Source organism: Saccopteryx leptura, chromosome 3 (assembly GCF_036850995.1).
Source record: "Saccopteryx leptura isolate mSacLep1 chromosome 3, mSacLep1_pri_phased_curated, whole genome shotgun sequence".
Lineage (NCBI taxonomy): Eukaryota > Metazoa > Chordata > Mammalia > Chiroptera > Emballonuridae > Saccopteryx > Saccopteryx leptura.
In genome coordinates, this window is record NC_089505.1 from 196,171,067 (window position 1) to 196,183,712 (window position 12,646).

The 12,646-nt window shown below is 39.9% G+C and overlaps 1 protein-coding gene across 1 annotated transcript in view; it reads left to right on the forward strand.

Moving 5' to 3' along the window:
* RNF144B (ring finger protein 144B) overlaps positions 1–12,646 on the forward strand; it is a 264,045-nt gene that overhangs the window by 199,150 nt on the left and 52,249 nt on the right. The window lies entirely within an intron of this gene.

The window sequence follows — 12,646 nt, forward strand, 5'->3', positions numbered from 1 at the left end:
TGTGCCCTGGCCGGAAATCGAACCCGGGACTTCTGCATGCCAGGCCGATGCTCTACCACTGAGCCATCCGGCCAGGGCCCTGACAGTTATTTCTTATATGCTTAAGACTGACATCTATTCTAAACTGATAATACTTGGCTGCTAACCGTCACTCCATGCAAAGAAACAATATCTTGTTGAGGAGACAAACAGCATCTCTACTGTCCAGTTGTCCTTGATGTGAGCTGTTTTTCATGCTGGCTTTCTAGGTTATATTCTGTAGAAAAAAATGTAGTTAATGTTGAGTTAGCTTCATCCTCTCTCTTTTTTTTTTTTTTTTTTTTACAGGAACAGAGAGAGTCAGAGATAGGGATAGATAGGGACAGACTGACAGGAACGGAGAGAGATGAGAACCATCAATCATCAGTTTTTCGTTGGGACTCCTTAGTTGTTCATTGATTGCTTTCTCATATGTGCCTTGACTGTGGGCCTTCAGCAGACTGAGTAACCCCTTGCTCGAGCCACAGACTGTGGGTCCAAGCTGGTGAGCTTTTTTTTTTCTCAAGCCAGATGAGCCCACGCTCAAGCTGGTGACCTTGGAGGTCTTGAACCTGGGTCGTTGGCATCCCAGTTCGATGCTCTATCCACTGCGCCACCGCCTGGTCAGGCTCATCCTCTCATTTATACAGTGTAAATATTCTTCAAAATTTTTAAAATTCAAATAATCATTAATCAGTATTGCTGCCATTACTTTTAATCAATAAGGTTTTATTTCACTTTAATTTATGTAAACTCTAGTTTATATACTAATACAGGTATTGGAGTTTTATATAAAATATACAGATAATTCCTGCCTTAGGGAATATTAAAATCTGAGATTTGGTGAAAGGTGTAATTATTTTTCTTTTTAGTTTCAAGAAATTGTACAATAGTTTGTTATGAGATATTTTGCAAACATACAACAAAGGTAGAAGAATTTTAACAATGACTATATTTCTACCTCCTTTTAGATTCTAACATTAACATTTTACCCTACTTGCCTTATAACACATCTGTCCATCAACTTATCTTTCTATCCTTTGAATGGTATTTAGTTTTAATACTCACTGTGAATTCTTGTACTACATTCTCCAGTGTGTTTGCTTGGATTGGTTGAATGGCCATATTTGTTGCAGATAACTTGCATAATTCTACATCATGGTTTCTTGACCCTTTATTAATTTGGAGTTTGGGTTTTGTTAATTTCTTGTTGCTGAAACTTTTATGTGTTCTGTGAGTCAGAAGAGCTGCCTGAGAGTTCAAATAGGGACTCTTGAGGTACACAGGGGGAAGAGGAAGAAAGTGACGAATGAGCCCAGTGGGACCTGCCGACCTTTAATCTGGTGTGTGCTTATTCTCATGCAGTGCCTGTCCTGGGCCTGCTGGTGGCTGGGAGGCCTGAGGTCTAATGTTTCTTTGGAGGAAATGGAGGATGTAAGCTTGGCAAGGTTTCTTGTTTTCTTTCTCCTGGAATCATCAGTTTTTCTGGGTATATACTGTGTCGCAAGGTAGCACCTGACACAGATGAATCTCTTTGGAATTGTATATGAATGAAGAATTGGGGCCTCCAAGAAAGGTAGCAGAGATGGGACAAAAAGGAAAGCTGAAGAGTGATTGAACTTTGTAACTCTCGTGTTGGAAGCAGACCTGCTCCCTGCTCTGATTGAAGTATCCTTCTTGTTTACAAATTTAATTGGCTTCATTGTGAGGACCAGAAAAGGCTGCTGCATTTCTAGTGGATTTCTCTTAACAACTCTTTCTGTCACCGAGTTTCTTAATTTACATGTTTCATGATCACTTGAGATATAGAAGTGTTTGATTACTCTTGCTTGGTGGAAACTGGAGTACTTTTGAGTAGAGCCTCGATTTAATTTCCCATATTGAATGAATGACTGTTCTCAAACTTACAAGGTAGATCTAGTACCCTCATCCAGAAAACTAATGGCACTACTTTGGGTAAAGTATTGAAAGGATCTCAATGAGAACTTAAAATTTTGTATATATACTTTCTCCCTTAAGCTTCCTTCACTCTTTCTTCTGGAACAAGCTGAATGTATTCTCTGTGGATACGTCGGTTAGAAAGGAATCCGTCCTTCCTTATGGACATCACACGTCTGAATATTACAAAAAGACTTAAAGGTGCCAATGATAGACATAATTCTCCTGATTAAACTTGAGGGCATGGATGGTATTGAACTAGTGATTCTCAGACTTGGTTGCATATTGGAATCATTTTGAGAGTTTGAAAATATTGATGCCAGTTCAATGAAGTTACAGAATGTAAAATCAGTATAGAAAAATCATTTAAACTCCTATACACTAGCAAAGAATAATATGCTTAGGAATAAATTTAGCAAAAGAAGGACAAAGCTTATGCTGAGAACTACAAAACATTGTTGAAAGAAGTTCAAGAAGACCAAAGAGAAAGATACCCTGTGTTTATGGATTGGAAGACTTAGTACTGCTAAAGTGGCAGTATCCCCTAAATGGATGTACAGATTCAATATAATTCCTATCAAAACCCCAACTATCATTTTTGTAGGAATTGACACGCTGATCCTAAAATTCATATGGTAATTGGAGGTACCTAGAATAGCCAAAGCAATCTTGAAAAAGAAGAACAAAGTTGGAGGACTTGCTTCGTGATATCAAACTCACCACAGGGCTATTGTATTGGAAACTGTGTGAAACTCCCACAATGGTAGATCAGTGAAATAGAACTGAAAGTACAGAAATAATTTCTCATTTATTGTCATTTTTCATCAAGGATGCTAAGACAGTTTAAAGGAGAATGAATAATTTTTCAGTAAATGATGCTGGACAATTGGATAGCCATTTGCAAAAAAGTGAAGTTGGACTGCCCCCCTTATACCATGGAACATTAACTCAAAGTGCATAATAGACCTAACTATAATAGCTAAAACTAAAACTCTTAGAAGAACATATAGGAAATAAAAAAAATTCATGACCATGGGTTAGGCAAAGCATGAACAATAAAAGAAAAAAGATAAATTAGACTTCATCAAAATTAAAAACCTTTATATTTGAATGGACACCATTAAGAAAATGAAAAGATAACCCACATAATGGGAGAGAATATTTGCAAGTCATATCTCATAAGGGACATATCTAGAATATAAAAGAAATCTTACAAGTCAATAAAAACACAAATAACTCAATTTAAAAAATGTACAAAGGGGCCTGACCTGTGGTGGCGCAGTGGATAAAGCGTCGACCTGGAATGCTGAGGTTGCCAGTTCAAAATCCTGGGCTTGCACCTGACCAGGCGGTGGCACAGTGGATAGAGTGTTGGACTGGGATGCCGAGGACCCAGGTTCGAGACCCTGAGGTTGCCAGCTTGAGTGCGGGCTCATCTGGCTTGAGCAAAGCTCACCAGCTTGAGCCCAAGGTCGCTGGCTCAAGCAAGGGGACCCTCGGTCTGCTGTAGACCCCCAGTCAGGGCACATATGAGAAAGCAATCAATGAACAACTAAGGTGCTGCAACGAAAAACTAATGATTGATGCTTCTCATCTCTCCATTTCTGTCTGTCTGTCCCTGTCCCTCTCTCTCTGTCTCTAAAAAATAAAAAAGCCCCAAAAAGCCCTGGGCTTGCCTGGTCAAGGTACATATGGGAATTGATGCTTCCTGCTCCTCCCCCCTTCTCTCTCCCTTTCTCTCTCTCTCTGCTCTCTCTCTAAAAATGAATAAATAAAATCTAAAAAATATGTACAAAGGATCTGAATATATGTTTTTCTAAAGAAGATATATAAATTACCTATAAGCACACAAAAATTTTTAGCCATCGGGAAATTCAAAGCAAAACCATAGTGAGATACTGCCTCACATACATTAGGATTGGCTAGAATAAAAAAGACAGACAATAACAGGTTCTGGTGAAGATTTGGAGAAACTGGAACCCTCACACACTGGTGGTGGGAATGTAAAATGCTGCAGTTACTTTGGAAAACAGTGGACCAGTTCTTCAAAAGACAAACATAAGAGATGTCATTTACCACATGGACTCATAAGTGTACACTCAAGAAAATGAAAAATTTACTTTACGTGAGAATTTATACATATAGGTATTCATAGAAGCAATATTTATAATAACAAAAATGGAAACAACTCAGATGTTCATCAACTGATGAATGGATAAATATTTCATACAATGGAATATTATTCAGCAATAAAAAGAAATACTGATACATGCTGTAAAATGGACAAACCTTGAAAACATTATATTTAGTGAAAGAAGCCTGTCATAAAAGACCATGTATTATACGATTCAGTTTAATGAAAGTTACTACCTTAATATAACAAATGCTACCTCGTTGTCTCTCACCACTTAGGAAATTCCAAGGGTTTTAGAAGCTTCGTGCAGAAAATGGGAACAAAGATCAAATAGGTATTTCTAATTATAAATCACAATATCACAGTTGCCCTTCCCAATAGTGCCGTTAGTTTGTAACGTTTCTTGTTTGTAAAAACATCTGTCTTATATTGTTCTTTCTCAGGATATAGCCCTCTGCTAGAGAACTGGCCTCTCTAACCTGGATTAGGATTCTCCTGCCATCATTGCATGTGAATGGTGACAGGAGCATTTTAGAGACAAGGTTTTAGTCACAGAAATCCAAAGGTTGAAATTTCTGGTAATGTTTTCAGGTGGCATGAGTGGACAGTGAGATTTTGGGGAGCACATAATTATATGCACCTAATTTCTAAATCCTAATTATAAGAAGTGCTACAAGGGAGAAATAAAGAATGCTTACAATTCTGGAATGGTGTTAAGCAGGTGAAAGAAGGGATCAGACTTAGATTTTTAAAAATGTTCTTTTGCCCACAGAGTGGAGAATTAATATGAAAGAGGCAGAAACAGATACAGGAAGACCAGAGACTGGGCTAAGGCAGAAGCCCAGGTAAGAGGTAATGGCAGATGGACTAGGGTCATGGCAGAAGAGGTGGAGAGGAGTAGCCTTAATCAGTGTTTAGAAAAGGGATTGATAGGACCTGGAGATTCATTATGTCATGCAATAATACCTTTTGTAGAACCTTCTACATGGTTTTCTGGGATCCATCAGAGAGCAAGGCAAAGCCCCATGCTTCTAGCTGAACTTCTAGGTAACAGGCAATACGCAAGTAATATTAGGTAGTGGCAAGTGCTGTGAAGAAAAATAAAGGCAGTGGAAGAGGCCTGATAGGGGAGGGAAGGGTGGCCTGTGTATCCAGGGAGGGCCTCTCTTTGGGGGTCACACTGAGCAGGGCCCTGAACAAAGTGAGATTGAGTCATCTAGGGGAAGGGTATCCCAGGGAGGGGAAATGGCACAAACCAAGAAAGGCCTTCCATCAGGGGCAAGTGTGACATGTGAAGAAAGAGTGAGAAAGCTCGTGTTCCCTGAGGAAGGGAGAATATGGTGGACGTGAACTCACAGCAGGAGCTGGTAGTAGAGCATGGAGGACCTGGGAGCCATGGTAAGGAGGCTGAGAGACAGTCTAAATGAGATGTACATTCATTGGAGGTTTTGAGCAAGAGAATATATGATTTATGTTTTTTAAAGATGTGTATTAAGAGCACCCTTGTCTGCTGTGAGGAGTAGAAGCCAGGAGACAGTGAGGGAGTTACTGCCGGGGTCCTTGGAGTAGGGATGATGGCCTGACTTGCAGTGGGAGTGGTGGGGAGTGGTTAGGTTTGGGGCTTGTTTTGGTCATGGAGTCTGAGGAAAAGAAGAATCAGGATGTTATTGTTATTATGGGTTTTTTTTTTGGTTTTTTTTTTTGCTAAGCGATTAGCTGATTGGTTTCTTTTATGCCTCCTGTGGGCCAAGTCTCCCTGGAATCTGGGAAGTATATTCTCTGCATTACAGAACAGAGCAGGAAGGTGGTTATATCTAGTTAATGAGGTGACCAAAGAGTGCAAAGAGAGAAGAGAGTTTAGACACCATCCTGCAATTTCAGCATTTACAAACTGAGGAGAGGGAACTGAAAGAGGCTGGGAAGGAATGGCCAGAAAGGAGGAATAGAATGAAAACCAGAGAACTGCGGAGTTCTGAAGGTAAGGGAAGAAAAAATTTCAACAAAGTGGGTCAAGTGTGTCTTATGGCTGAGAGGCCAGAAAGAACATGTGTATTGGATTCAGTGACATGAAGGTCACTGGCAACTTTGGACAGCCACTTCACTCAAGTTGCAGGGCAGAGCCGTGAGGGCATTGGTGAAGGTGTGAGGGAAATGAGGGCAGACAACTCTTGAATATTTGATAATAAAGAGGAAAAAGAATGAAAAGTCAGGATCTAGCCAGGAAGAGGAGTAAGGCAAGGCTGTTTTTCTTGGCTGTTTTATTATTATTATTTTTAATTAGGACAATTTTAGACATGTTTAACTGCTGAAGAAGGACCCAATAGATAGGGAAATCTTCAAGGCATAAGAAAGAAAATAGATAATCAATAGGGTAAATATCCTGAAAGGCAGGAGAGAATGGGAACTAGAGAACAGTGGAGTTGGCCCTGGAAGGCAGCTTTGGCTCCCATGTGTCTGGAGTGAAGGGAGGAAGGATGCAGGTGGAGGGCCGTTACCTGTTTCAGTGATTGGAGCCGGAGGGGTTTCCCACAAAGCTGGGAAGTGGTAGAATCAGGCTTTGAGCTTTCCAGAAGTCTGAGTGTCTACCTTGTGCCAGATACTGTCATAGATGTTTCTGGAGGATATGAAGAGAAATAAGATATGATCCGGACCCTGAAGGAACTCCTGGGATATTGGGGAGACAACCTCATTCATGGTCACCTGCAATGCAGGGTGATAAGCACTACACTGTTGACATGTGTGACATACTCAATTGTTAACATCTGGTGTTACCTAGGTTGGTGAGGGAAATACTGGAGAGTGGGAAGAAAGAGCCAAGTCTTGTGGAGAAGTGGGCAAGAGGTGTGTGGTTATATAGTTTATAAAATTTTCTTTGAAAAGACTGATATTTTGATAAATCCCCAAGGGAAAAATGTCATACAACCAACTGCAGTGCCATTGAAAATCAGTGTTCTCCTTCTTTGATGGGTTTCCTTTTGAAGAGGAAAATAATTGGAACCCCAATACTGAACTATTTTAAAATTACTTTTATTATAGCCACACTTAAACTTGTACAAACATAATACAAGGCACAAGCACATTTAGATTTATATCTCTTAAATGAGAACATCAGAATAAATGTATAAGATGCATATTAACTAAAATTACAGACTAACAAAATTTAAGTTAACATTAATGTGATGGATGATGGCTAGTTTCCCCTACATCACTTTTTACAGTCAAGCTCTGAGTTTGGTATGTTCCAGTGAACAACTGGCAATTCAGTGTCCTGGCCACTTGCCAGTTCACTGAGACTGGGTCTACATACTTCATCCCCCTTTCACCTGCCTGTGACAGTGGAAACATTCTTATCTGGAAAAGCAGGACCATGCCACAAACGCAACCATGAGCACTAAAATTGAGTAGAAATGGGGTTTTCCTTGAGAAGGTCCAAAGTATGCTTTTATTAATGTTATTAAAAAAACATAAAATGGATAAACATCTTGCCATGGAGAATTCATGGGCTCCCAAGAATACACCTTTGCACCCAGTTTGAAAAGAACTATGCTAGTTGGGCATCCAAGTGCTCTGAGAGCAGACGGGCTGGGCATTGCGCCAGCCTGGGGGACAAGACCAGGAAGGCTTTCTGAGACAGAGACGCTGAAGGATGGAAACTGGAGAACTAAGGTTTCTTTTTAACTGTACTTACAGCTTCTTGTGTGGTTTGAGGCTTCTCTTTAATCATCTGCTGGGGTTTTTTTTGTTTTTTGTTTTATCAGTCTTCTGATGTACTGTGTGGTTGGCAAAGGGGTAGAAGGTGAAGCCATTGCTAGTAATAATCATGTTTATGAAAAGCCAACATTTCTGAAAATGGTTTTTTAATAAAAAGTTTTAGGACCATTCTCTACCAGGGAACAAGGGGATAATTTGCTCCCTACCTATAGATTATTGATTTACTTGAATTTTTTCAAACCATTATGCATTTCCAAACCAAGATGCTTTTGGGGTGTTAAAAGCCTATTGAATTGTGAAAGATATATCATCTTGAGTTCATTAATAATTTAACTCTACAGCATCCAACAAAGAAGGCTTTATTCTTGGATCATGTGCAGAGATCATAGTCTCAACTGGAATAAACAGAATATTGGCCTAAATATAAGATGTTATTTAGAACACTCTTGAGACATTATGATGTAATTGTGTACCGAGGCAGAGAAGTGTTAGTCTACATTTTATTAAATATCCATTTTAGTGTATAGCATTGTGCCAGGAATGATAAAAAGTGAACTATAAACTCAAGGTACTTAGTTCCCCATCACCTTCCTTCCCATCTATAGCTGAGTTAGCAATGAGAAACCCAGGGTCAATAGTTCACCAGCTCAGCTACAATGCAGGTGGTCTGCCCATCCTTCTTGGATCTCAGAACCCCAGTATCTGCATCCAGAAGCATCCAAGAGCCTGGAGATCAGTTTAAACTTTCAGTGAATGGTGCACATTACCCCTTTCCTCTCAGCAGTACATACTCTCCTCTTACCTCACTGCCCCGCCATCATGAGACTAATCTCCAGGGGTTGTATCTGTTTCGGGACTTTCATTTCTGCATGCCTGCCTATACTTTAGAAACAGCTATTCTGCTCTCCAGTTATAGTTTACGTTTGCATACCTCTTTTCACTTTTCCTTGCATTTTCATGTATTTACCCTCATGAAGGACTCTCCGTTTCCCCCAGGAGGAGGCTTGGCAGGTGGTATTGTCCCATTTTATAATTGAGGGTGCTGTAGCTGGAGATGTTATAGACTTGCCCAATATGCCGGGAGAAAGCATTAGAGCTTGTACTTTAGTCTTAATTGTTAGAATTCAGTTCCCTTGACTGTTCATTGTAATGCTTTTTTTTTTTCTCTTACAGAAACATTTTTTAAGGAAAGTATAATCTATTGACAGAATATATAGTAAACATATATATGTATATTACTCTTGGGTGGATCTATTAAGAACTTTTCTAAATGTTGTAGCTTTTTAAAAATTTATTTTTATTTATTTTGTTTTATATTATTTTTTTCATTTTTCTGAAGCTGGAAACGGGGAGGCAGTCAGACAGACCCCGCATGCGCCCGACCGGGATCCACCCGGCATGCCCATCAGGGGGCGATGCTCTGCCCCTCTGGGGCGTCGCTCTGTTGCATCCAGAGCCATTCTAGCACCTGAGGCAGAGGCCACAGAGCCATCCTCAGCGCCTGGGCCATCTTTGCTCTAATGGAGCCTTGGCTGCGGGAGGGGAAGAGAGAGACAGAGAGGAAGGAGAGGGGGAGGGGTGGAGAAGCAGATGGGCACTTCTCCTGTGTGCCCTGGCCGGGAATCGAACCCGGGACTCCTGCATGCCAGGCCGACCGGCCAGGGCTAAATGTTGTAGCTCTTTTTGCCTCGTCCAGCTAATGGATGAGAACACCTATGAAGAAAGCCCTTTGGTGCATTGGAAAATAACACCCCGAAAGGGGTCTAGGAGAAGTCTCTTTCTGGGAAGGTTCCATTGTACATAATTCATAGGCTCTCAGGGCTGGAAGAGACAATACAAATTAGCTTGTTTACCAGGTGTTTGATTGTTAGATCCCATTTGAATCCTTGAGGGCTGTGGAATAATTTTGAGGAATAATTCTTTTTATACATGACCCTTCGTGGCCTAATAAATGTTATGTTCTACCACACTAATTAAGTGAAATGGTGAGTATCCAAAACAAAAGTTGTTTCTTTCTTTCTCTGGTCATCAGGTTATTTGAAATGTACTATTTGAAACATTTTTCCTTAGAATTTGTTAGCTGTTATGAAAATTGCATATTTAGACATTTGGTTTTTATAGTTTTTTAAAATTTTATTGTTTTTAGAGGAGAGGGAGAGAAAGGGAGAGAAACATTGGTTTGTTCCACTTATTTTTGCATTAATTGGTTGATTTTTGCATGTGCCTTGACTGGGGATTGAACCCGCAACCTTGGCATATTGGGACAATGCTCTAACCAACTGAGCTTCCTGGCCAGAACTAGACATTTGTTTAATGCTCTTGTGTAATTGGTATGTATTTTTTTCAGTGTGACCGATCTTTTTCTCTTTCTATGTTTCTCTGTCTTTATTTACAAGCTCAATGCCAGTTTCTTCCAGAATTGTTAACCATTTACCTGTGTTTGGTTCATATAACATGCACAAGGGTCAGTGAATGTTTTCAGTTTTTGTGTGCTATAGTCAGAATTTTTAAAGAAGAGAGGGAGAGTTTGAGATTAAATTTTTAGTGCAAGCCAATACAAGACATATAATGAACCTATGATACTTGAAAATTTAATAAGAAGCAATAACGAGAGCTGGTAGTTTTCTCTCTTTACCTTTGAATAGAAATGTAGGCCCCTAGCAATGGCTTGTCAAGTGCCTGTGCTAAAGCATTACTTAGCAGCTTACACTTATAAATCTTTCTTGACCCATTGTGTCTTAGAATTTTAAGAAAAAGGGTATATAGGATTTATACAATTACACCCTGTCATTGGTGTGTACAGCTCTAATTTCTGTCCTAAAGTCATGGATCATGTAATATTGTCGCCAGGGAAGTACTTGTGGGAAGCTTAAAAGTTCATTGGTTTTATGTATTGTGATTGCAGTGTATCTAAGAACATTACATTAACAAATAGAACATTCACAAATAGGACATTCATTATAAACCCTTGGGCAAGCTTATATTCAACTTTACAAATTTGCAGTATAAGTGGAAATGATTTTTTTTTTACCTATAAAGACTCACAGATCTTTTAGTTCTTATTTAACTCTAGATTTTATGTATAGACCTAAATCATTCTAAGAAGAGGCTTGGATAGAGGTGTGTGGGGTATCCTGTTAGAAATACCTGCTCCTAGAAATAGGAGCTCCTTTACCATGAGTGGCTGAACTGCTCACCTCTGGGGACTGGAGAAAGGATAATCTGAGGTCAAAGGATTGGCATTTAACCTCGATGTTGTTCATAGGAAGTCTAGGACAGGTGAAATGGAGTAGAAATATGACCAAATACCCTGCATTTGCATATTTTTAAAAGGCTTCCATATACAACATTTCAGACTTACCTTTGTTTATGTGAGTGTTTTAAAGCCTACATGAGGTTACCATAGCAAGTATTATTGTCCCGCTTTTAAAAATTAAGGGAAGCGGCCCTGGAGGGTTGGCTCAGTGGTAGAGCATCATCCTGGCATGCAGGAGTCCAGGGTTCAATTCCCGGCCAGGGCACACAGGAGAAACACCCATCTGCTTCTCCACCCCTCCCCCTCTCCTTCCTCTCTGTCTCTCTCTTCCTCTCCCGCAGCCAAGGCTCTATTGGAGCAGGGTTGGCCCCAGGCTCTGAGGATGGCTCTGTGGCCTCTGCCTCAGGCGCTAGAATGGCTCTGGATGCAACAGAGCAATGCCCCAGATGGGCAGAGCATCGCCCCCTGGTGGGCATGCTGGGTGGATCCCGGTCGGGCGCATGCGGGAGTCTGTCTGACTGCCTCCCTGTTTCCAGCTTCAGAAAAATACAAAAAAAAAAATAAAAAATAAAAAAAATTAAGGGAAGCAAGTCTGGATCATAATTTAAGTAATGTTCCCATTGTCACCTGACAGAGTGGTGCTGGGGCTAGAGCCTGGATACTAGGATTTGACATTCATTTCCTCAGATGCCTTCCCCCTGAGCCCAGGGACCATACATTTTCAGAGTCTTTCTAGTTGAGTTTCAAGTGGCAGCTGGAGAGGTCAAGGCAGTAACACTGGAAAGGGTGTGGCAGGTGGAAGAGTGGGGTGGACAGGCCTTCACATGGTTTATTCACTTGTCCTTTCGTCAGCCACCTTTTCTGTGTCTCTGAAACTCTTCCTTGTTTCCTTGCTGCTGCCCTCTTTCTGGCACTGGAGACCGTGTTCCACCCAGTCACTCTCAGCAAAAGTCATTGTTCACCCTTCTCTTGAAAGAGAAAGCGAAAGCTAAAATATGGTATTGAAATTGTAGTCAATTGTAAGGGAAGAGTGATTGAAGAAAACCCCTGCTCCCAGGTGGCTTTTTTATTCTTCAGTTCATGCCAAACCGTGAGCACGTTCCCATGTCTCTCAATGTCATTTGAAAATATTTTTCATGATTCTTCAGTTTCCATTGCATGAAGTTAGCATAATTTATTTATGTATTGTTCTGTTTTGGATATTTAGGTTACTTTCCAGGCTTTATTTTTTTTTTTTTCTATGAAGTGTATCATAGAAAAAAAATGAACTCTTTGGAGAAGAGAATTATTAAGTACTCGAAGAGATGCCGGTCTGGTTTAAATGGTTTTCCTTAGTCATTGATTCATTAGTACATTGTAACAGTAATTTCAGTCAGATAAAAATATGATTATTTTTATGAAATATAATTGTGATATCAGTTTTATTTTCAGATGGAGAAAATAAATAGAGTCAATGAAAGGAAAAATTTCCACAATTGTGTCATTAGTATTCTTACAATAAAAATTATTTGGTAGTTGAGCTTTTATAAGGTTGGCACAACAGCAATATTTTTAATGTAGCAGGTTGATACATAAATGTGTAAATGTAA